Genomic DNA, 23,194 nt, shown 5'->3' with positions numbered 1-23,194 from the left:
TGGGCACTGAAAAAATAACATAAAAACAAAAAGTTGATATACTACATTTACCATGGACAAAAAATATAGTCTGGCGTCTTAGATTCAGCAGTGCAAAAATTTTAAAATAATATTAATAATTGTTATGTTCATGTGACCACAGTTTGAATCTGTGGGAACATTTCCAGTTGTTCCAGAGGCAACAAAAACTGGCAGTTTTTCACATGAAGCTGGACCATCTCCAGCCGTTTTTGTGGTTCCCAAAGCAGGTATTTTAAGCCAAACCGTGATGTTCTCCTGACCCTAACCAAGTAGTGTTTGTGCCTAAACTTAAGCAGAGCATAAGCACAGTGTTATGACAACAAAGAAATGGGAAACTGAACCTAAAGAAATGTGAAGTTGCAACGTAAAGAAACGTTAAGTTTGAACTACACTTTTGCAGAAACATACTTAGCTAATCTTTATTCTGGCGACTTCACATTTTTTGTAGCCACTGTAGGTTCGCCTACAAGCTTGAAATTGGATGGTCACTGTTAGATGCCACTAGATCCTACACACTGGTCCTCTACATATCCTTGCACATTAAGATGACAATTAGTGAAAAATATACATTTTAAAACTTAAATTTAAGCAAAACCTAACTGAGAAGGAAGCAGTCATTTTCTTCCCTGATTCTCAAAGTTAGTTTAAATTACAAACATGTTCTACCCAGAAAATGTTGAGGCAAAGAATAAAAGCACCCTCTGGCTCAGAGCAGTGGGGGCTGGATTTTCATTACTATGCTCATGTTTTCAGGCAGCTTTGAAATAAGTCACACAAACGCCTACATGGCATTTTACTGTATATGAAATCCCTCCTGTCAATACTGCGTCCTATACAGAGCTCTATATGCAATGCACATATGTGAAAAATGTCAAGCTCATCCAATAACAAGGACTTATTCAAGCCGATCCATTGTATAAACAATTCAATTTCTTTTTAAAACATCCAGTCATGTCAGCCCTTGAGATCATGTTAGCAAATCTGCATAGTCAGTCAGCCATCTACAGAGGCTTCAGGAGCTTAGATACAGCTGTATTATTTGTGATTGAATGTTTGAGTCTCCTGCAAACTAGGATTTGAGGCCATTCAGTGTCTGCTTTTTCATTTAGTCCAAGCTTGCTGAACAGACTGTCAGACATGCCGGATTAAAGATAAATCCATGCATGCACTTCGAACTAACAGTCAGACTTCTAACAAGCAGGAAAACAGTGCCCGGTTAGATGTCATGTACACTGCAGCTCCAGGGGAAAAAACAGGCAAGTTTCTTTGCAGAGAATAGCACACAGCGAGGACCGCACCGTGGTTTGTTGTCATGATCCAGTCGTGTCTGTGGGTGGATGAAATCTTGGGAGAAAACTCATAACCTGCTGCACTTTCTGTCTTCTTTTCCAAAAACTCAATACTCCAGCAATGATAGCCATGTTTTATGTGTGAACAGCAGGACACAGTGTTACATCTCCTTTCAGGTTTGATTCAAGGTCAATTGTCGCATGACATGTTTAAAAAATATACATACAACACAACACATTAGCATCATGTCCTTGATAATTTGTAGTATTTGAGTAAAACTAACTTAATGGTATACACTCCAGACATATTTTTTATTCTCTGACAGTATTTGTGTGCAAAAAGTGTCATCTGACGATTTATTTTCCATTATATTAGCAACATCTGTCTTAAGACAGTACTGGATAATGTATAATCTCAACCTAGACAGTGTTTATGCCCATCTTACTCTGTACTGTATATGTAATGAGGTATAATGTACTGTTTTGTCCGCTGCAGTTTTATGATAAATGACACAATACGGTGCAGCTTGTTTTCTCAATGTATGAGAAATGGCAACAGGAAATTATGCATTACTCTTATTTATTCTTCATTCTACTTAAAGGAGATTCATGTCTTCGGGAATCAATTTGAATAAAGTTGAACAAAGAACGCCCTCGAGCACATCAATGAAAAAAAATGGACTTGGGGATTAACTTTGAAAAAAACACAAATAACATTAAAAGTCCCTGCAAAGTTAGATCTGGGACAAGGTTCCTTAATTCTATTACATACATTTCTGTGCTGCTCTCTCCATTTATCGAAATCACTCCTCACCGCTCTTTTTGTTGTCACAACTGATCAATTTAAACGTCCCGGTAAAGGATTTAAATGCACTCCACATACTGCGAGTCTATTAAAGTCACTCTGCTGGGAGAGGAAAACGGTGTTTAGACAAAGGGACGCGACACAACAGTGCTCATCAGTGGCTTTAGTGATCCAGCTAAGTCAATCACAATGTAATTGTGCCTCTGATCCAGAGGATGGGGCTGAAGCATTAACCACACAGTGCTGTTCTGCTGCTCTGTTTATGACACGGTGTGTCCAATGATAACACTGCAGTCTTGTGCTCGCATGACAGGGCTGATTGTAAATTAAATTGCTGCTCACATCAGCAACCACTGGAAACTGTTAGGTCTGATTTTAAACTGGCTATGGTCTAGCTGATGTGTTTGAGTGACGGTAAAGCCACTATAAGAGCACAATACAAAAGAAGATGAGTTGGATGTTGGACTGTTATACTGACAGAGTATTGCCACATGGAGAAACTCCAAGATTCTTCCAGTACACTGGATCCAACTACTACAAAAACCTGATCCCTAAACATCTTCAAGAGATGTTTTAAGGGGGTTTTGAGGTTTCTTTAGAGAAGAAAATGTCTTGGTAAATGTATCACAAAACCACAGGTATTACTCTGGAGATTTAAATTCCTCTTCACGCATAAGAGAGCAAGAAGAGGCACTTTTTCCGGCATTGGCAGGGGCACGTCTGTCTTTTCTTTTTCTCTCTCTATTCCCTGCTGCCTGAGAAGGCCTGATAAGACACACAAGTATCTGGGGAGAAGTAACCTCAGCATGTTGAGGTGGGATTCAAATTGTTTGATGAAGAGGCTGATTACCTGTTTTTATAGTTATTTATTTATTTTTGAGCTCCCTGGTGTTGCTATGGGACACTGGCCTTTGAAGTTTTGATGGTGGTGCCATTCTAGTTTTTTTCTGCCAAGCCACTGTGCATGATGGTAGGGATTAAAATATTTCTCTCATTGTATTACTGGCAGACACGTAATTGGCTCTGAAGCGCAGCTACTGTAGGGCCGTTTTCAAGGCTGCCGTGGCAGAGCTATATTGAGAACTTATTTCTTCTGCAGAGAATTTGTTCATTTCAAACCTATGTGAAAACTGCAATCCAGAATACTGATTGTAGCAAAAAAGAAAAAAAATCAAATGGCATTAATTATGACTCATATGCCCGTTTGTTTTTGTCCTCAAGACTTTAAGTGAAACAGCTTATTATAAATGAACATTCTTTAATTCGATTAAATTAAAGAAAGCTTGCTGATGTACTGAAAGGAAATGTTTCTGTATGTGTTTTGGATGCATGCAAAAACAAATTGAATGGTACCTCAAATAACTAATGCTGTATTCTGGTTGTTGACTATTGTACTATGGTTGTGTTTTTACCACAATGTGTGGATAAAAAATCTGATTCTGAATAAAAAAAATATGATCACATGCCTTTGGCACAAATACATACCGTCTGCGAGGAGTGAAGTGTCAACAGGAGGGCAGAAAAACAGGAGGATCTTCATGACACAGTTTCAATCATTATGGTTTATTGACTTACATTTCCTCTTCGCTTAGATTGAACAGATTTTAGGGATATGAAGCATTTTAAGGTAATCTAGGAAATGTAAGTAAAAGTAAGTAAAAACACCACTGGAGAAATGAATGATGATTTTTGCTTTTTTTTTAAATGTATGATACAATTTCAATACTTTAATCAATTATTGTGGTTTAATGGCTGACATAACCATTTTGTTTAGGTTGTATAGATTCTAGGGATATAAAGCATTTGAAGATACCCCAAGAAATGGCATCAATAAGCAAAAATACCAATGTAGGCACGGGCAAAACATTTCTATCGAAGATCTCCCGCTTCTCTCAGTCTGTGGCAATCATCCCCCGCAACCCTGTGAAGTCTTTAAAAACCAGTCACTTTCATTTATTATTATTCTTTAATAACAGGGCCAAATAGTTTCCTTACACAGCTGGGCTCTGTAGTCTCACAGCAAATGCTACTCAGTAAATCCTACATTTGTTGGGGACATTTGGTGCACTAGTATTTAAGGCAGTAGGACAGTGTATGTGGGATTGACTAAAAATAAACTCGGTCATGTGGCCACGTCCGTGGTATTGCAGGAACATGTCACCCAGTGTGACTCCCACTCAGCCCAGTGTGACTTATTGATGTTTTTCTAATAGTTTTTGGAGGTTTGTGGCACAGAGGAGCCGGCGATACAGGCTCCAGCTACACAGACAATACTCAGTCAATCAATTAGTTGTTGGCTTTGGTATTTTAAAAGGATTTTTTGACAATAAAAGCCTGACAGATATACAATTTTCCATAATAGCAGACTCAATTCCACCACCAGCTTATATGGTGTCTATTGTATGTTATTATATATTGTAATGCACTTAAAATAGACTCATTATCAGTGTTATTATACTTTATGTAATTGCATCATTTGTCATACCATTTATTGTTTTATATTATGTTATATTATATCATTATATACCATATTCTACTGTTATAATCCAAGCTCTACTGTAGTCATACAAAGCTATATTGCTGAACTTTACTACTATATCCTTACATATCGTCTGCTGTTTTAATTATACTGCACTATTATACCATACAATCGTAATAATAATAATATGTATGTGGCATGCATATTCTCATGATTATATGGTATAGTAGTGCACACTTGTCACATTCACTCATTCACACATACATTCATACACTGATAGCTGCCATGCAAGGTGCTGACATGCTCATCAGGAGTGATACGGCGCTTCCTATCCAACAACACCACAGTATTTCTATGCTCAGCCATTCACACACACTCACGCACAGATGGAAGAGCCATCGGGAGCAATTTGGGGTTCAGTATTTTGCCCAGGGACACTTGGATGTGCAGTCGATCCACCGACCTTCCGATTAGTGGTCGACCTGTTCTACCTCCTGAGCCAAAGTCTCCCCAATATTGTTTACTGCATAATGTGCGACATCGTATCTTTATTATTAACACACACAACTCCTTAATTACTTAATCATACCATATAATATATATGGTGATATATACTTCTAAACTCAAAATGTTTGTTTTTTATGTTGTCTTTTGGAAGATGAGCTAAAGAGATCCAAATAAGATTAATAAAAAAAAAAAATCAATCTCAATCAATCAATCTCACAACCGTGTCACTTTGAGACGGTATTGTAGTTCAAGCACATCATTCGTGGTGCTGGATGTGTCTTGTTATTGTCTGTAATTTGAGATTAGCTGTCATATTTAATCAGTTCTTGTTTTTATTTAATTTACTGATACATTTTTATAAGCTTCTTTATTCACCCTTATGAAAAAGTCACATGTGAACTCAAAACGTGTTTTTTTGGACACGTGTTTTTTTTTCATGTCGGTCTTCTGCATGTGAAAATACTCAGTTCACACGTGAAATTGTGATTTTCACATGTGAAATTTCTGTAAGGGATTCTGTACTTACTTCTGTCCTTGTGCTGCTGTAACACCTGAATGTACCATCTGTGGGATCAATAAAAAGAGTTATCTGTGCTTATCTTTTATTAACCGCCCTGGTGAAGGCAAAATAGCTGCAAACATTTTGGGTTGTTGTGCATCTCATTTAATTTATGATGGACCGAGCTCTGCACCACTCCGTACTTTGCTGTGTGTGTGCGCTCAATAAATAAAACATCATTTTTGGAACTTTTGCGCTGAAGATGACAACATCTCTAAGGACCTGAGAACTGGAAAATACATATACATATACACATAACTCTGACATTTTGTGGTCAGGAAACTTAATCAGAGCACCGTATCCATTATTTGCATTTTAAGACACTGTGTCTTGATGAGTTTGGGGTCAAGGGCCTTTGTCGACGACTTTGTATCAGTGTTTTTCTAAAGAAGTAACACTTGGAAGCCCTCAGTCGCTGGCTCACACAGGGAATACAGCCTCCCACAAGGGATTGAGCCAACTACCTTATTAATTAGCCTTTGAAGCTTTAGGCCAACCTGCTAACCCATTTAATGAGTAAATAATTGCTTCTTAGGTCTTATGTCATCATGTCTTTTATTAATATGGGAAGTTATCTCAAAATTACTCTTGAACCCTCGGAGTGCCAAAACGAATTTGGAGCAGGGGAGAATTTGGCCCAAAGATCCGTCTTTGGGCTATAAATCTTTGAGGATTGGTTCCAAAATAAGATAAATTCTGATGCGATTCCTTAAGGAATCTGAAGAATTGTCGAAAGACTTTTTGACAAGGGATTGTTATCAAATAATTGGAAAAGTACATCCAATTTAAATATCTTACCAGAACTTGTACAAACAGATAAATGAAACGTTTGGCTCCTTTTCATATGTTCACTGTTATTCTTCTTAGCTTACCTTGTTTTTTACTTTCAGACTTATACACCACTGGGCCTGACAGTTGATTAATTTCCCTGAAAACTGATTTAATTGATTTTACAAAAAATAATAATGACCATACAAAGTAGAGAGTGTCAGTGATAAACCGATCCTTCATCAGTCCCCAGAGTCCAACTATCAAGAGCAGCAGAGAAAAACAGGTAATTCTAGTCGTGACTCGTATCGTTTTACATGTTGACCTCACTTTGAACAACCCTCTGAGGCCTGAGTGGCTCTTTGCTAAGCAAGTATAGCCATCCCTCTTTCCATTACAGATCAATAACTTGTCTTTCTCGGTCTATAGCCGACTTGTGATTGATGTATTACAAATCAATGAGGGTTTTTATGAAGTTGATATCATTGTTCCACTGCTCTGATGCGAAGTCATTATCTCATTGTGTCGGTGTTCTCCTGCAGTTTATCATGTCGTGTAATGAATGCTTTTGGCAATCTGGGGCTATGTAGGTGTCCTATCAATATTAGGAAGGTGTATGGGGAAGTTATCCTTGATATATTTACACTTGATGGGTGTAAAAGGGGACTTAACGTGTATAACTATCGCATTATTCATATTACACCGGACACAGCAGCCTATTTTCACTTCTGTACGTTTTTGGTGGCAACTGTGCAGCACAGTCTAATAATGCATGCTGTCAGCAGTTCAGGTTTGGTCTTGTTAAGTAACAAAACACCAGTTAATAAACAAATCTCAAATGTGCCTAATTAACTGAAGTTTCTAGTCTACAGCTCAGATAATGTGACCTAGAAATTGTGCGAAAGGTCGAGAAATTATCGGTAGCGAATCTGCTTCAATCACCTCCTCGTCTTATAAAATCTGCACTTCGTTTAGCTGGTGAAGTAATGACCGACCGTGGGTTTGTAAATAACCTACTTAGAGGAAAAAATGCTGGAAAATGTGCTAATTAGCAAGAACAATGCTTGCACTGGCAGTGTAAAACCATCTAATCCTTGTCCTCCAAAGCTTAATGCTTGTCTTTAAATACTTCAGGGGTACATTCTCCTACACTACAGGGGTTAGTGAATCATTTCTTAGTGTTTGTGCTTGACTACTGACGCAAAAAATCTTTAGGCCTACAGTATGTTCATGCTGCACCGCCCTTTAGATAAATGTGTCCAATATTAAATAAGAAAAGCAAACAAAAACATGATTGTGGTTCATGCCACGCATCACCAAAAAGTGTTGCAGCGAGTGCATCTGCTCACCTTTTATTCCCCCTGAATGTAATTCAGTTTAAATTATGAGAAAAGGGAAAACGTGCTGCCGACCAGCCGAGGAATCTTTTGAAATGTATGAAACATTAATTTACATAAACGGACGAGATATCTGGAAAACTGTGGGGAAAGATTACAGCCCTTATAGATATTACACTATATTTAGTCATTTTATGTTGTTTTTGCATTCATTTTCAATCATTGAGTGATAGGAGCTATTTACTTTGACAAGCCCTCGTATCATATTCGACCATGATCGAGCATTATACATTCATCCCAGTAATTTAAATCACAAAGAAGAACAGCAATGTAAAATTCATAACAACCCTGACAGAGGTCTTCTCCAGGAGTTTTGTATTCTGAACCCCGTCAACATATGACAGTGCAAAGGTAGTGATAATAATTTAACAGGAAGGCTGTCGGCAAGCTGCGCTGTGTCTGTGGACACTTCTGAACAGGAGAAAATGCTCTTTTGCCTCTATTCATACTGATGCCTAACAGCTATGACAACAGCTGCTTTTTGACTGGCTGGTTATGAAGCAATTTGTCAAGACTCCTGACAACTTAGACTAGAAATTCTGCAATGGAGGGATGTAAGTGTCAGTCCAAGTGTTGTAAAGGAGACAGGCAGCAATGAGTCAAGATCTGCAGCTAAAGACTGAATGAATTTCTGACCCGTCCTGAAGGACTGGGCCTGTGGATGGGAAATTGTTTGGGTCAAACACGAGTGATGGACATGAAGGATGATTTCTCTTTTGGGAGAGGAATGGCTTGTGTGGCAGATACAGTTAAAGTATGTGTATGTAACTCATAGTCCCGACACAATTGGTCTGTTATTTGATAGAAAATACTTAATCCACAGCTTTTTTTTCAATTAATTGTTAAAGTTGGTCATAAGTTGGCATACCATGCCAAATTTTCTGTTTTCCAGCATCTCAAATCTGAGGACTCGCTGCTTTTACCTTTAGAATTATTGAGAGTTAGCTGAGAAGATCATGATCCTGCCTGTGTGTGAAATATGAAGCTCTTGCGTGCTGAGGACTAACTACAGCTGCAACTATTATTTTCATTTTTGATTAATCTGACGATTATTTTCCCAAAGGTTAGTTTCTTCTTTAATTTGCTCCTTTTCCAAACAACAGTCCAGTTTCCAAAGAAAAGCATCAAATCCTTACATTTAAGAAGCTGCAACCAGTAAATGTTTGACATTTCTGTGTTAAAATCTTTCTTCCAATTGACTAAGTGATAGATCAACTAATCGTTGCAGCTCTTTGGCATACAGCTGAGCACATAGACTGGAAACGGGGAACAGCAAGCTGTCCAACACAACTGCCAGAGTAAATGTTGGCCAAGTACATTTCTGCAAAACCACAGATACGTTTAAACTGATCTCTTCTTTATGTTTCAACGTTTTTTTAGGTTGAATTTTCTATTTCTTGCTCGTCATAACACTGTGTTTTTGCTCTGGTTAGGTTGAGGCACAGAAACGTGGTAAGGCTGAGAAAAACATCATTTTGGCTTTGGTTTGGCTTATAATCCCTGTTTTGGTCACCACGATCACAAATGGAGATGGTCTGTGGTGTCAAAAAACACCTTTTAACACCACAAGAAAGGCTGGAAATATCCACTGGTGTGACTCGAACTGTTTGGCAGCCTTGTTGGCTGTAATAACGCCACTTCCGTTCCCTCCACCTTCTAATATAAAATTCAGGAAATAAGCATATAATGTGAAAGCGGTATGCCATATTTGCTACAAACGTCAACCTTGGACGCATCTGTGGTTTGCAGAAATGTTAACTGCTAAATTTTATCCTGGCGACTGGGCTGCCAAAACCGGAAAAATATCTAATCGCTGGTTTTACAGTGCCAAATTTGCTCAAAGTTGCTCAGCAGCCAGTGGAGAATTTAGGAAGTTATAAGCCCTGACCAAAACAGTCCGACCCCGTCTCCAGGCTTTGTGCCAAGTAAAGTCAGTCGGGTGTGAGCTTCATATTTAATATTGAGTACAGATATGAGTGTAGTATCAATCTTCACATCTTACTCTATGCAAGAAAGAAAATAAGCACAGTTCCCAAAATGTCAAAAGTTTCCCTTAAGCCCTTAAGACATTCTAATTTGCTTGTATGTTTGACATATTATAGACTAAACGGTTCATTTGAAATATATATATCTGTATATAATGGCAATAACAATTATCTGCAGCTTACAGCCTACAGCACACATCCTGCACAGTAAGTGTGTACCCAGGAGTGACTCCTCCAAGGCCAACCTCGTACTTTACGTCATTGTCCTCTTTTCCTTTCAGAAATTGTTGCTTTAAATGAAATATTGATTAGATTGTTCAGTCAACAACAGTTTTTGCATTTCCTTTAGAGTTCAGAAAGCCAGTAGCGTTCAAACACAAGTCAGATGTGTGAATGCTTCATATTTTCTTTTAAGTGGTTGTTTACCAGCTTCAATTAAATACCATTTGACCATGAGACACTTATGAGATGAAAGAAAGGGAAATGTGTCCCTTGCTGTATTGAGCTTTTGAACGTTGTCTTTATGGGATATATTTGGTCTGACTTATCTTCACAGATAACATAATGGCTCAAACGTCGTGTTTTACAGCCATTTTTCACTCCGCGGGGAGTTTAAAAACAACGGGCCGGAAAATTGAATAGAATTTATGGCAAAGTAATCAAATCAGCCACAGTATCTTCTGAGCACTGACCACTGTTACAAGTGCTTCCTAGAACACAACCAGTTCAATTGAAGTTAATTAGAATGAATGTAAGAGGAATTATTTGGACGATTGAGACAAATAACCAATCTGTGCTCTGCAATTGAATTGTTTTGTTGGCAATAGAGCTTCCAATCAGGGTTGGACACCTCTCCTCTCCCTGCTGACTTCAGATACCAAAAGACAATGTACGCTCATTTGCTTAGTAAAGATTTTTTTTTAGCCATGCTGATTTCCAAATTCAATTTAAGGCCAATTTCTTGCCAAGCAAAATAAAAGGTCCTCTGGAGTGCTGAGAGTCCCTGTTTTGATCATTGTTTTCTTTCAGGTTGGAGAGAGAATTATTGATTTTGGATTCAAATGAAGCTGTTGTGAGGCGAGAGGTCCATTTGTCGAAACTCGCTGGCGTGCGTCACTCCAGATAATGAGGAAGCATAATGAAGCATGTTAACTCCACGTTCTGTCATCATCAAAGTCGTCAGCGACAGCACTTTGATTGGCACCTGTCGCCGAATCAATGGAATTGACTCACATTTATGCCTCGCCATCTGTTTTATTGTCGTACAGTATGAATGAGTGGGAAGCAGTTGCAGTATGATAATTCCCTTCTTCTGTCATTTTTTTCCTGACAGTTTCCTAAATGAGCATATTTTTCAGTGTAGGGTTATGTCATTCCCAGTTCTCCACAACGATGAAATGGTGCATAATGTGGTGTTGTAGACAGCGCTGAAAATTACATACAGTAGATGTTTGAACCTCGGCGTGTGCTTCATTCTCACTCGCACACAGCAGGAGTGCTCGTCCATCAACCCCTCCCCGCAATCAAATCACGGTGAACTCGGTTACGCAAATGAGCTTAAGTTTATCCCCATAGGTAGAAGAGGTGGTGTGCCATTGTTGGATGATCCAGGATGATGTGGCATACAGATGAAACAGTAGAGTTAGTCCTCCCATGAGGGGCTATCCCTTAGATCTTTAATTAGGGCAAGAGGAGACAGGAAAATGTAATCAATCCTCCAACCTCTGGGGTTTCTGAACTGGGAATATGCGATAATGTATATTCCCGTGGGACAGTATGTTCATCAATATTCTATTTAACAAAGCATTTTAAGTAATCATAGATATCAGCTAAAACAATTTTATATGTCAGCAAACTGAAAAGTCCAAGTCAGTTCATTTTGAGCAAAATAAAAATGATAATAAACAATCAGAGACACTGACATTTAATTTAATAGCTTTAAAAAACTGGGTCATAACCGGCAGACTCAGTGTTATTCCACACATTGTAATATAGATCAACTTAAGTCAATACATTTTTAGGAAAAGGACACTGGAGTTGTCACATAAAACCACTTGCTGTTTATGAGGAGGCAGCGAGGTTGTGTGACAGTGCTAATTAATGCATGTGGAGGATTGAAGCTTCCATTTTATGCCACAAGACATTTGGGATAACTTTAATTTATGGAGTACAGAGAGAACTGGTGCTCTGACACGAGCAGCAGGGGGTCTTTGAAAGCAGGCGGCATTTTGCCGTGAAAGCGCTTTGAACATCTCTCCCTAAAGCAGGGCAGGAATCAAAAGCAAAGGCTAATGCGCCTTACGCACCACAGTGTTCCATACCCAAAATTGTCTCGAACTGTTCATTATTCACAACAAATCCTTGTTAGGTTAGGTGCATGTTTGACACGGCAACAGGCTGCTCCTTGCGTTTTTTTCTATCTGGGGAGATGCATGCCCACAAACATATGTCGCTATACAACCCAGGTCCTCCAGATTTGCATGAATGTATCAGTTAAGCTAAATGTTGTTGTTGTGCTGGAATGTGTTACTGTTGTGCTGTTCCCAACTCGGTGCTGTCTGACCCTCTGCTACCCCCCGCAGCGCAACAAAGATGTTGTTGTTCTTGTCAGATGCTCACAGCAGCTAATTAGAGAGGGACTAAGATTCGAGAGAACCAATACGATCGCCATAGGTAGTTAAAAGAAGTGAAATTGTGTCCACTTTCAGTCGACTTGTAAACAATATTTACTTCAAAGCGTTTCCACAAATAAAAAAACACAGAAAGTGATGTGAGTCGAGGCGTACGTGACAGAGCTCCTCACGAAGGTAAAGTAAATTGATAGAGATCAAGCATATGATGCTGAGCTACTTCTACTGATGTCAACGCTAATGAGAGCTCCCAACGCAAGAGCAACATCTCCGAGGATGAAAGTTTGGTCTACACATGTAAACACTTGCCGAGCGGAGCAATCAGTGACTAGATCTCCAGTAATTGTGTGGGAACAAGATGTCATGTAGGAGTATACATCTGCCCTCGCTGCTAGAGCGCAAAATGTTTAATTTTAACGCCACAGGGAGTTCAACGACTGTTATTAATGATGGCAAGTACTGATGGCAGGCTTATGAACCGTTAATTCTGATGGTAATTATGTGAACTTGAGACCAAACTTGTGCCATACTGTCTCATGATACAAAGATTCATCCTCTCGATGGACAAAATGACTGCTGATGGCGTCAGCTACAATTATCTCCCTGGTTTGCATTGGAGAGAAACAAATTGAATGGCTGTGTAATTGAAACTGCGAGCAAACCTTATGATCTGTGAAATTCCAAATGTAGCCTTGTGGGGTGCAGCTGGTAACTGTTTTTATCTCGATGAGCCTGAGGAGTAAAGTAAACTTCATTAAGCCTTTTTTACTTCTACAAGAGCTGAATACAGCTGAAAGTTACTCTCTCCACATTGTAGCCTACCATAAAAATCAGCGCCTCGGTTAAACTAAAACACACCAGGATCTGTATTAAAATGTTTTTTCCCTGTGGCCCATTTCTGTTCTGTTTGGATGGCTTGAGAATATGTTTGGATAAAATGAGAATAAAATAGCCCTCTTCCAATTTCTTGGGGCTGGCGCGGTGCCAGGCAGTCAGTCTGTAGTGGCTTTTCTTTTGTTTACATTTCTATTGTTTTAGGGAAACAAAAACACATGTATAGTCTGTAATCTAATGAATGCCAATGAGGTCATTTGTTATTGTACATTCAATTTCTAATTAAGTGGGATGAATCGTGAGAGTTAAATCACGCCTAACACGGCTTCAGGTTATTGACAGAGCGTGATTGAGCAGGCAGTGACGCCAGTGCTCGAAATAATTTACTGCAGACTATAGATTTATATTCTATTTCACAATTGTTAGTTAATTTGAGTGGAATGAGAGCTTGGCAGAGAATTTAGCAGAGAACACCAATAATTAAAGGTTCAAACACTTTTTTTTGTTTTCAGGTTTCATGTCAAAATTCAACATGGTGTGGATACAAACCCAGTAATGCAAAGGAGAAATTATCTGGCCGTTCCCTGAGAGCAGTGTCATAGCAGTTAACCTTCTCATCAAATAATCAGCTAAGGACCAGATTTACATGCAGCCGGGCTGATGATTACATCTTGACATCAGTGACTGCCGTCTTGATCTTCCTCTCAAACGCACTCGAACGCAGAGAGAGTATGTATAATATGCCACGTTCATCAGCAAGAAAGACACAAACAGTAACACTTTCTATGAAGTCCATGTCTATAATGCACAACACATCATGAACATACTTATGACTTAAATTCACCTCGAGTGGCATATAATCATAGTTATATCGTTCTTAATGCTTTTTAACAGTAATAAAAACTCATCTGACGCTGACGTCTGTCTAAAAACGTACTTTTGATGTGTTATAGTTTGTCTGTAGTCGGAAGCAATGATACATATTCTGAATGTTTTATAACAATAATCATCAACACAAGTCTTTTATAATGACGTATATGGTCAGGTATCAATACTTCACAACTCATTATTCACTCACTATTTTTGCAAGGATCATAATGTATAATAGTTCTTGTAGTTGTAATACATTATAATCACTATTATAATACATTATAATGTGATAATGTCACCGTCAGTGGCTCATTGGGTGCTTTGAGAAAGGTAATGAAATCCCTGTGTTATAAGTCACTGACAGAAGACTGGGTCAGAACAAGAACAGCACACAACACTGTAAAATGTATTTATTCAACAGGCACTTACATACAATGGATTACTCCATTAGTAAACTCCATTATACAAATGTTAATAATAATAATAATGAGTTATGTATATTGTTATTAAGCATTATGAATATTCGGTGCTCTAGGTGCATTATAACACATTATACAGTAAGTTCACAAAGCGTAGTAATGCATCACAGACATTGTTACAGATCAAACTTATCAAACTGCATTGATGCATTGATGGAGAGTGGAGCTCCATCTCAGTTTAATATATTCATTTATCAACCTGTGTCTGCCTTTATTCAATTTTGGTTCAGTCCTTTAATTTGATGGTTGTAAAAGAAACGACTCTGTACGATCCACCTTATTTATGTATGTCTTTATTTTATACAACACACTTATTACACACTTACCCCTGAACGCCTCCTAAAACACTGCGATGCTGTGGTTCTTCTCAATTTGCGCAATGCAGCTATCAAATTCACGAGTGCATATTTACAAAAAACAATTTTGTTTATTGGTATGAACATTAGGTATTGTAGTATATACGATATTATTGCTTTTTGTCATAAAAACACTCAGGATAAAATGCTGGTGGTGAGTTACCATTATCAGGATAATCGTAAAATGGGGATGATCATGAATACCCTCTCAACAGTGGCTTGTAAAGCTGTTCAGCTCGATAACACACAGTCCAGTATTGATTTTCTGATTTATATTGGAATGGCCACAAGAGGAGCCTGCGTCTTTCCAGGCATTCAAAAACCTAAACCTGTTACCATGGCTGGAGGTGCAGCTTGGCCATTGCCTTGCATCCAGACAAAAGAAGAACAGGGAGATGAGGTGGCCACCATTTATTTTATTTATTCATTTATATCTTTTATTTATGCAGGGGGGGGGGCTTATGATTTACAATCACGCTATTTAAGATAGTTTTTCAGTGAAAAGGATGTTTCAACTAAGAAGGATGTACAAAAAGATGTGTGTCATCTGTGATGCAAAAACAAGTTTCTTCACAAAAATATAAGGTTAAAGACTTCCAGCATGTTTTGTGCCATTTTAAGAGTTTTAAGTATATTTTGGATAATCGTGAATCATGATTGGTCATATTATCCTTATGTCTAATGAGCATTAAATATCTTTGCTCTGTATTCACTTTAATATGGGTGGAGAAGGATTTGCAAATCATTGCACTCTGGTTTTATTTACATTCCACACAGTGTAGCTCAAACGGGACGGCAGCATCTCAAATTGTTTATTTCTCCTCTGCCTACAGACACAAAAGGAGGTTCCTAGTCAGTTATCATGGTGGAAGGAAGCAACCTTCAAATTGACATAAAGTGATGGTGTCTACCTTTGGGCGAAAGTATTTCATGCTGACAGAAATAACTTCAGCTTTTCCTGGCTGGAGCATTAATGTGCATTCTTAAATCAAGCACCACCCCCCCTTAAGAAAAAGATACTTTCTCCACATTTATCCAAGTTTCACATCGAAACATATTGTATACACACCCCAAGCCCTTCGGCATCTATGAGTGGTTTGAGTATTTTTATCTGAACGCAGTTCTCGAGGGGAGTGAGACTGCCGAACACCCACACAGCCTCTCTGACAGCCTTCAAACTAAGCAACAGCACTGAAGCCAGGATGCACTTCCTCAGTTTGTGTCATTGCAACACACCTTCTTTGACAGTCTTATAGCAAATGGATGCCCCCTCACACACATGCAAACACACAACCACACACACACACACACACACACACACACACACACACACACACACACACACACACACACACACACACACACACACACACACACACACACACACACACACAAACAGAGTCAATGACATCAAGTGCTGATAGTGCGCCTGCAACCAAAAACTGCTGAAAAGTGACCCTGGCTGTGCCCTTGTCACCGACTCGGGGTAACAAGTGAATGGAAATTGGTTTTACCTGAGTCAGGTAATCATTACTAAATGAATTTGCTCCCGAGCCAAGGGTATAAGTGGGATAAATATATATCTCTGAGATGAATACAAATTTCACTTATGTAATGAAAGGCAGCCTGGTTATTGATTTTGGAGGTTACACTCTGCGTGCTTTTCATCGCTGGCCTGTTCTACATTAGAATAATGAGTTTTCAATTTGGCAGGTGTTTACATGAAACTGTCAACAATTATAGCAATGATGATTTTAATGTTTTGTTGTGTTTTTTTTCCTCCCGTCCTGCAGGTCTTCCCGTCCAGTGCAGATATGCAAATCGTTTTTCTTTCATGCATGCATAATGAGCGTAAATGTGAATGTTGTCCCTGTGTTGATTTTTCCCAACCCGTGTTCTTGTGCACCGTCATCATCATAGCAGACACACATCACCTTCATTATCATCATCATCATCTCCACTGCCATCATCTGCATTCTAATCATCATTATAATCAGAGATATCATAATTATTACCATTGCGACTGTACGGATGGCACAATCATTGCCATTGTCGCGCGTTAATAAAGTGGCAGTGATTCATTTCTCCACGGCTCTGACTGTGTTCATTACGCCTCAATAACAGATGGACCCTGTTAACTGCACACGTCTGACGACTGCTGAAGTGTCGGCTTCAGCACATGGAGCAGCTGCGAGGACATGGCCCGTGTTTCAGAGCTGGTCCGTGCTCTTCAATAATTCAACCCTTCCAGCTGTCTCATATCAGGCCCAAAGCTCCACGGCCTCCAAGCTCACATCAGAGATACACCCAGGAGCTGCAGTGGACCAACTATAGGTGGACCCTTGCGCCAGTGTTGTAGCTTAAAAATCAATGTCTTAAACTGCTATATGTGGCTGCTATATGAAGCCCTGTAACTGCACAGCATAGCCTCTATTTAAACCTTTATTTCAAGAAAGTTTCCCCATATTCCCTATTCAGTTTAACTCATTTTCTCGAAGTATTGAACATATTAGTCTTTCTCCTTTTTTTCCACATAAGGCAGAGTTTTTTGTAATGCAAGATATCTTTAATTATTGACTGGTGCCCTGAAGGAGAGTGGTTAAACACCCTTGAATTTACTTTTTCTCCTATAGGCTTTCCTGGAAGAAGAGAATGGATCTATGGATGTGGCATCCTGGTGAGATGAAAGTCTAATTATCTCTCAAGAAAACGAGTGGAAAGGCTTTTTAATTAGGACCCGACCGAATCGGCGCACTGAGAATTTGTACATTGTGATGGATGGTGTGTGCATCTCCTTAGTGACTGCAGACAGAATAATAATCTGACGAAGGGGAGTGGACTGTGTAAAGCAGGGTGGCCAGTGAATAAGAAACCAGGGGGAGGAAAAGTGTTAGGTGGAGGAGGGGAAAACCCAAGGTGGGGTTGAATTGGAAGGTTGTACTCTGGAATATAGAGGTTGTGGTAAGACGATATGAGGGTTCTGTGAGGCCAAATCGCATTATTATAAAGGCACACGGCAGACAAAGAGACGGGTAAGAGTTGTGGAGACAGAGTGATTACGAAGAGAGGAGTAAATAAGACGGAGATGTAAGAAAAAAGGGAGAATTACAGAGAAAGAGGGAGCAACAGAGCCCCGAGCTGTAGCCATGATTGGTCCCGTTCCCAGCGTACAGCCGATTGGTTAGCCATCTCCACACTCCCCTCTCCTTGGCTCTTACCTCCCCTCTCATCTCAGCAGGGGGTCCCACAGTCGCGAAGCCCCTTAATGCTCCCCTCTTCTCTTCTGCTGCGTGGCTGGCATGCAGAATGCATAATCAGTATATAATCATAATCAATGTCTGTGCATGTGTAGGAGGTATATAATAGAGGTTGGAGTGAAACAGTGTTCATGTTTGTTCATTTTTTTTTTTTTGTTTTTTTCTAACACAGTTAAAGAGTGACACACTGTATATGTAACGTACCTAAGCAACAACAGCCTCGCATGTAAATTTACCAGGAAGAAGAGAACAGACGATAACATGATTATGTCTGTGCTAACTCGATTATAGGCTTGAAAGAGTGGATGTGAGCTGTGGGTGCATTAGGTGTGCCTCCGAATTTGAATGCTTTTGGAATACAGCCTTGCTTTTATGTATTCAAAGCAGCTCAGAAAAAAAAGGGTGATATTCATTTATTCAAAAATAAACATGCTGCCTGGTTGCAGGTTCACTGGTAAAACCAGCAGCCTATTGATTCCACTTCCCCAGGTTTGAAAAACTCTCCGTAGTCCCTCTTTTTCATCCTCATTTCACTCGATACACTAACTAACTTTAATAACCTTGACACAACCCTCACCTGTACAGCAGCAGGGAATCAACACGCTTGATTGATAATTGATCGAAAAGATGAACCATCCTGACACTTCAGGGATACAGCTGTCGCGTTTAACTTTTTTTTTGTGTGTGCATTTGACATCATTGTCGCAGGTGAGACAACAAATATGCAGACTCCAGCAGAGCTGACATAATGAAAAGGCCAATTTTTTTCCCAATAAATGTCAGGATTTGGATTAACAACCGCCTACGAACAAGCTGTTTGGAGACATGTGAGCAGGAGACATGTATTTTCTCCTCACCACGTGAATCTCTGCAACAAATTGTACAGGTGGCTCATCTGTTACAATTCCCCACTGAGCAGACTAGGTGGCATTCAAAGCAGTAGCTGTGAAGTTTAGGGTCGGCACCCTCGAGGGAGTTTGGATGGTGAATGGATCCTTCGGGTCTGAGGGTGATTAGCGGGACATGAAATCTCACGTAATCTAATCTAGAGATGTTTTATCATGTCTAATTGTTCTACTGATTCTTTTTATTTTTTTTTATTTTGAACTAATGAACATCGTTCAGCCTCCAGGCTTCCTTTTGATAAGTGATTAAATGAAACAAAGGAAAAAGATCTCATGTTTCAGGACGAGGATGTCGAAATCATATTGTGTGTGAATCCTATTTTCATCCCTTTTCATCAAACCCTTTTTTGTTCACAGTGGACAAAAAGCCCACTTACAACTGGAGTTTGCAGCCTAGTCGTCAGGATAAAATGTTGGCGTTAACGTTCGTGCAAACCACTGATACCTTCACAATTTAACACGTCGTAACATATATCACATTCACATTACATGTTTATGTCTGACTTTCATATCAGGGGGTGGAGGGGATGAAGGTGGAGTTGCAAGCAAGAAGGCTGCCAAGCCACAATCTGAGACTCTGTTTCAACAGTTAGGAGCGTGACGCCACTGAATATTTTTTAGAAGACCTCTGGACAATTGCCATCTGTGTCTGTGGTGACCAAAACATGATCTTAAAGTGTTTTTTGTTCAACGACCTAACAAGACAATAGAGACAGTGATACAATATACTGTATATAGGCTTCTGATCCATTCTGAAGTAATGGAAACACTAATTTGCGATGTTAAGATGTGAGAAACATGCTGTCATCACTCAGACTATGTTTACAGAGGAGTACAGAGGACTGATATAGAACCTGTCACATGGTGCAATGACAATCGCCTGAAGCTCAGCATGAAAACCAATGAGTGACCAATGTGTGAATTCACTGAGAGAAACAAAAAACAGAGTTAACTCCCTCATATGTGTTCATACTGCTGCTGCTAACCCTGAAACGTTGATGACCCAAGATTAGTGTCACCAATTCAGCATCCAGCCAAATGTTAAACACGGTCACAACCTCCCCTTCTGTTCCTGGGTTATGACACTGAATAATGGCCAGAGAAAGGTTTTTTTGCTGAACATTATGATGGCACAGTGAAGTGGACCTTTGAGCTTTTGGATTGAAAATGTCATCACTTCATCATTTTATCTTATTAAATATTTCTGTGACATTTTGTCATAATTAGCGTATGAAGTCTTAGGTTATGGCCCAAAAATCTATTTTGTGAGGTCTAACTGACCTTTGACTTTTGACCACCAAATTCGAATCAGTTCATCCTCAAATGCAAGTGTTGTGTTTGTGCATGTTTGTGCCAAATTTGAAGATTTCCCCTCGATGTTGTTCCTGAGATATTGCTTAAGAAATTGACGGATGGACAGACGGATGTAAGTATGTACGGACGACCCAGAAACAAAATGCCTCCGGCCACCAGAAAACCTGAACATCAAACTCATCTGCTTGCAATGATGAGGGAGTCAGTCGGCCATTTTTAGCGTATTTTATTCACGTTTAAAAACCTGCATGTATGCGCTAATTAAGGTGTAAAGTTTGTATAAGCCCATAACAACAATGGGTTTCACAGACCACAGCTGTCTGACAAACTAGACTCAGAAGAAATCCTAACTATAGAAGCAGCTGGGGAGGCCGTTACCTCCACAGTTTCCTTTACATCCTAATCACAATACATACACTCTGCTCTCTAATTCCCTGGCGAGGACACAGTGACCTGCATATGGCTCAGCAACTCGTCTGAACTCTTGTGAAGATGGATTAGTTGGATTCAATCTGTCACGACTTCTTTTGATGAGGAGTGCCAAGACTGCCTCAAGTCTCAAAGAGACTCCATATTATTCTGACTCTAGTCATTATGAGTAAGACGTAACAATGATATGGGTCACTCAATGGGCACTAACACATTATAACGTTTGCCTTTTTAAGCCTTTACTAATTTATAAGTCCTGAGTGTGAGTGTGTCCCTGAACACGGCATTTGACCTCTCTGCTGCTCAATTTGAATGTGCAGTAATTAGGGAGTGCCAACAGAGCGACGTGCACTTTGATGGTGATTTTCAGCCTGTGAACTTTCCAAAAGTCCCAAAAGTGTCTTTTGAACCCTTCAGTTTGTTTAATTTTATATTTGCCATTATTAAGTCCGTCCGCCATGATAGGCTAAATGCCACACTGGGCATTTTGCTCCAATCTCATCTAACTATGAACCAAGAAATCTGTCTGTTTGGATGTTATTCACGTATCTCAGGCATCGTTCATCCGATCTACTTCACACTTGGGGGGTTCGTTGCTGAAGACCCAAGGACGTGCAGTGTTGAATTTGGTGCAATTTGGAAAGGGGACACCTTCCCCATGAGACCACGTGAGATCTCATGGGGAAGCAGACATAAACAAAATGGAGATCAGCGCGGTGCAACAACTTGCTGTAGTAACACGTTGCAGACATGGCCAACATGGGTTTTCTATTCTTTTTAACGACAACTGGGGGTGAGATTTTAGGTTTCTGTTAACAGTAGTATGCTAGCTACCGTTAGCCACAACAAGGTCTAGAAATCAAAATGGAGATTAGAGTGGTGCAACAACTTGCTGTAGTAACACGTAGTAGGACAAAAACAAAAGCACATGGTTAAACAAGTCTGGATGAGAGGCGAGACGCTAGTATGCTAGCCAACGTTAGCCTCCAGGGCTAGAATGTTTACTGTTGCTTGGCAGCATCTTGTGGGTCTTGGGATTCCTCTCTCAGTAGTCGTGTCATCTAGGTTTTAAATCGTTAATATCATGTTTGATATCATCGGGGCGATGAGCTGTTCAGTAGGCTTAAGGCTGGATATGTAAACCCTTCACATACAAGATAATTAGCATGTTGTGCATGTGTGTATGTATATGTATATATATATATATATATATATATATATATATATATATATATATATATATATATATATGTATATATATATATATATATATATTAGTATAATAACTAAAAAAAACAGTTCTTAGACTCTTCATACCGACAGTGAAAGTTCCCCCCTTCACAGCCCAAAGTCTGGTATTTAAGTACAATTTTGAGGTAGTGGGTATTTCTGTTCGCACTCCAGGGAAAATTTACTTTTTCCTCTAATATATTTATCAGTTTCAAAGTTGCAGACCATGCAAAACATATATGATAAGCTCACACAGTATTAATTGATTGCGATAGTGATCAATAGCTTAGTGAAATGCACAAATTTCAGTCCATTGGCTGACCAATCACATGGTTCACTGCCGCTCAACAGTCAAATTCTGTAAACGGTGTGGTCAGGAGGTTTTCTATTCACCTGAGTCTAAAAGCTTGGAGACCAGTGTCTGTTATCTGTCCAACACATTCCTCTGGGAGGATATTCTGTATTTGGACAGCAGTTTGGATTAAGCCTTTGTCCGAGGAGTGTGCTCTTGAGTGGAAGTGGAGATACAGTGGTCTGGTAGGGCATGTGAGGGCAACACCTGACATATGGTGGCGGGAGTGGGGCAGTGGTGGGTGGGCAGCTTGTACAAGACGGCAGCCACCTGATGTCTGTGGCTACGGCTGGTGATGGCTAATTGAGAACAGGCTGGAGACCTGGTCCACTCCAATAATTTTCAAAGCCTTCGTCTGGCCAAGATGAGTAGGTTGAGCACTCATCCGTCTCAGTGAAACATACCCCCTGACACTCTGGACCTGTGCTTTATGGATTGTGACTCGGCTCTTGATGTTCAATTTAGTGGGAGCTGTCCTCAAAGCTCCTGCTTTCTGACCTGTCCTTATGGTGTTGAAAGCCAACAGTGACTGGAAAATATACACCAGCTATAAGATTAAAGGCCAAGTTCAGGTTAAAGCCTTGATCACACAGGACTCAATCTCTCTCCTGCTCAAATGCAAGGTGCACACATGAGGATAATCGCTGGTAATAGAGACAGCTCATCGGGTGTACAGGGAGCATTACGTAGTATAAGCTATGCAATTCTGGTTGCCAAGCAACTAAATG

The 23,194-nt window shown here is 39.6% G+C and overlaps 1 protein-coding gene across 3 annotated transcripts in view; it reads left to right on the top strand.

The window, feature by feature from the left end:
- Positions 1-23,194, top strand: part of LOC141013822 (teneurin-3) — a 218,128-nt gene that overhangs the window by 11,896 nt on the left and 183,038 nt on the right. The window contains exons 4-5 of one of the 3 annotated variants that reach the window (XM_073487696.1): positions 17,104-17,313; positions 17,613-17,656. The exons of 1 other annotated variant lie outside the window; for it this stretch is intronic. The gene's annotated coding sequence lies outside the window, so the exon portion shown is untranslated. Of the gene's footprint in view, positions 1-15,624; positions 17,314-17,612; positions 17,657-23,194 lie in introns of those variants that run through there. One more of the 3 variants, XM_073487697.1, reaches the window with a different exon arrangement.

Source organism: Pagrus major, chromosome 18 (assembly GCF_040436345.1).
Source record: "Pagrus major chromosome 18, Pma_NU_1.0".
Taxonomy (NCBI): Eukaryota; Metazoa; Chordata; class Actinopteri; order Spariformes; family Sparidae; genus Pagrus; species Pagrus major.
Note: the sequence above shows the minus strand (reverse complement) of the source record. Positions and strands in the feature narration are given on the sequence as shown.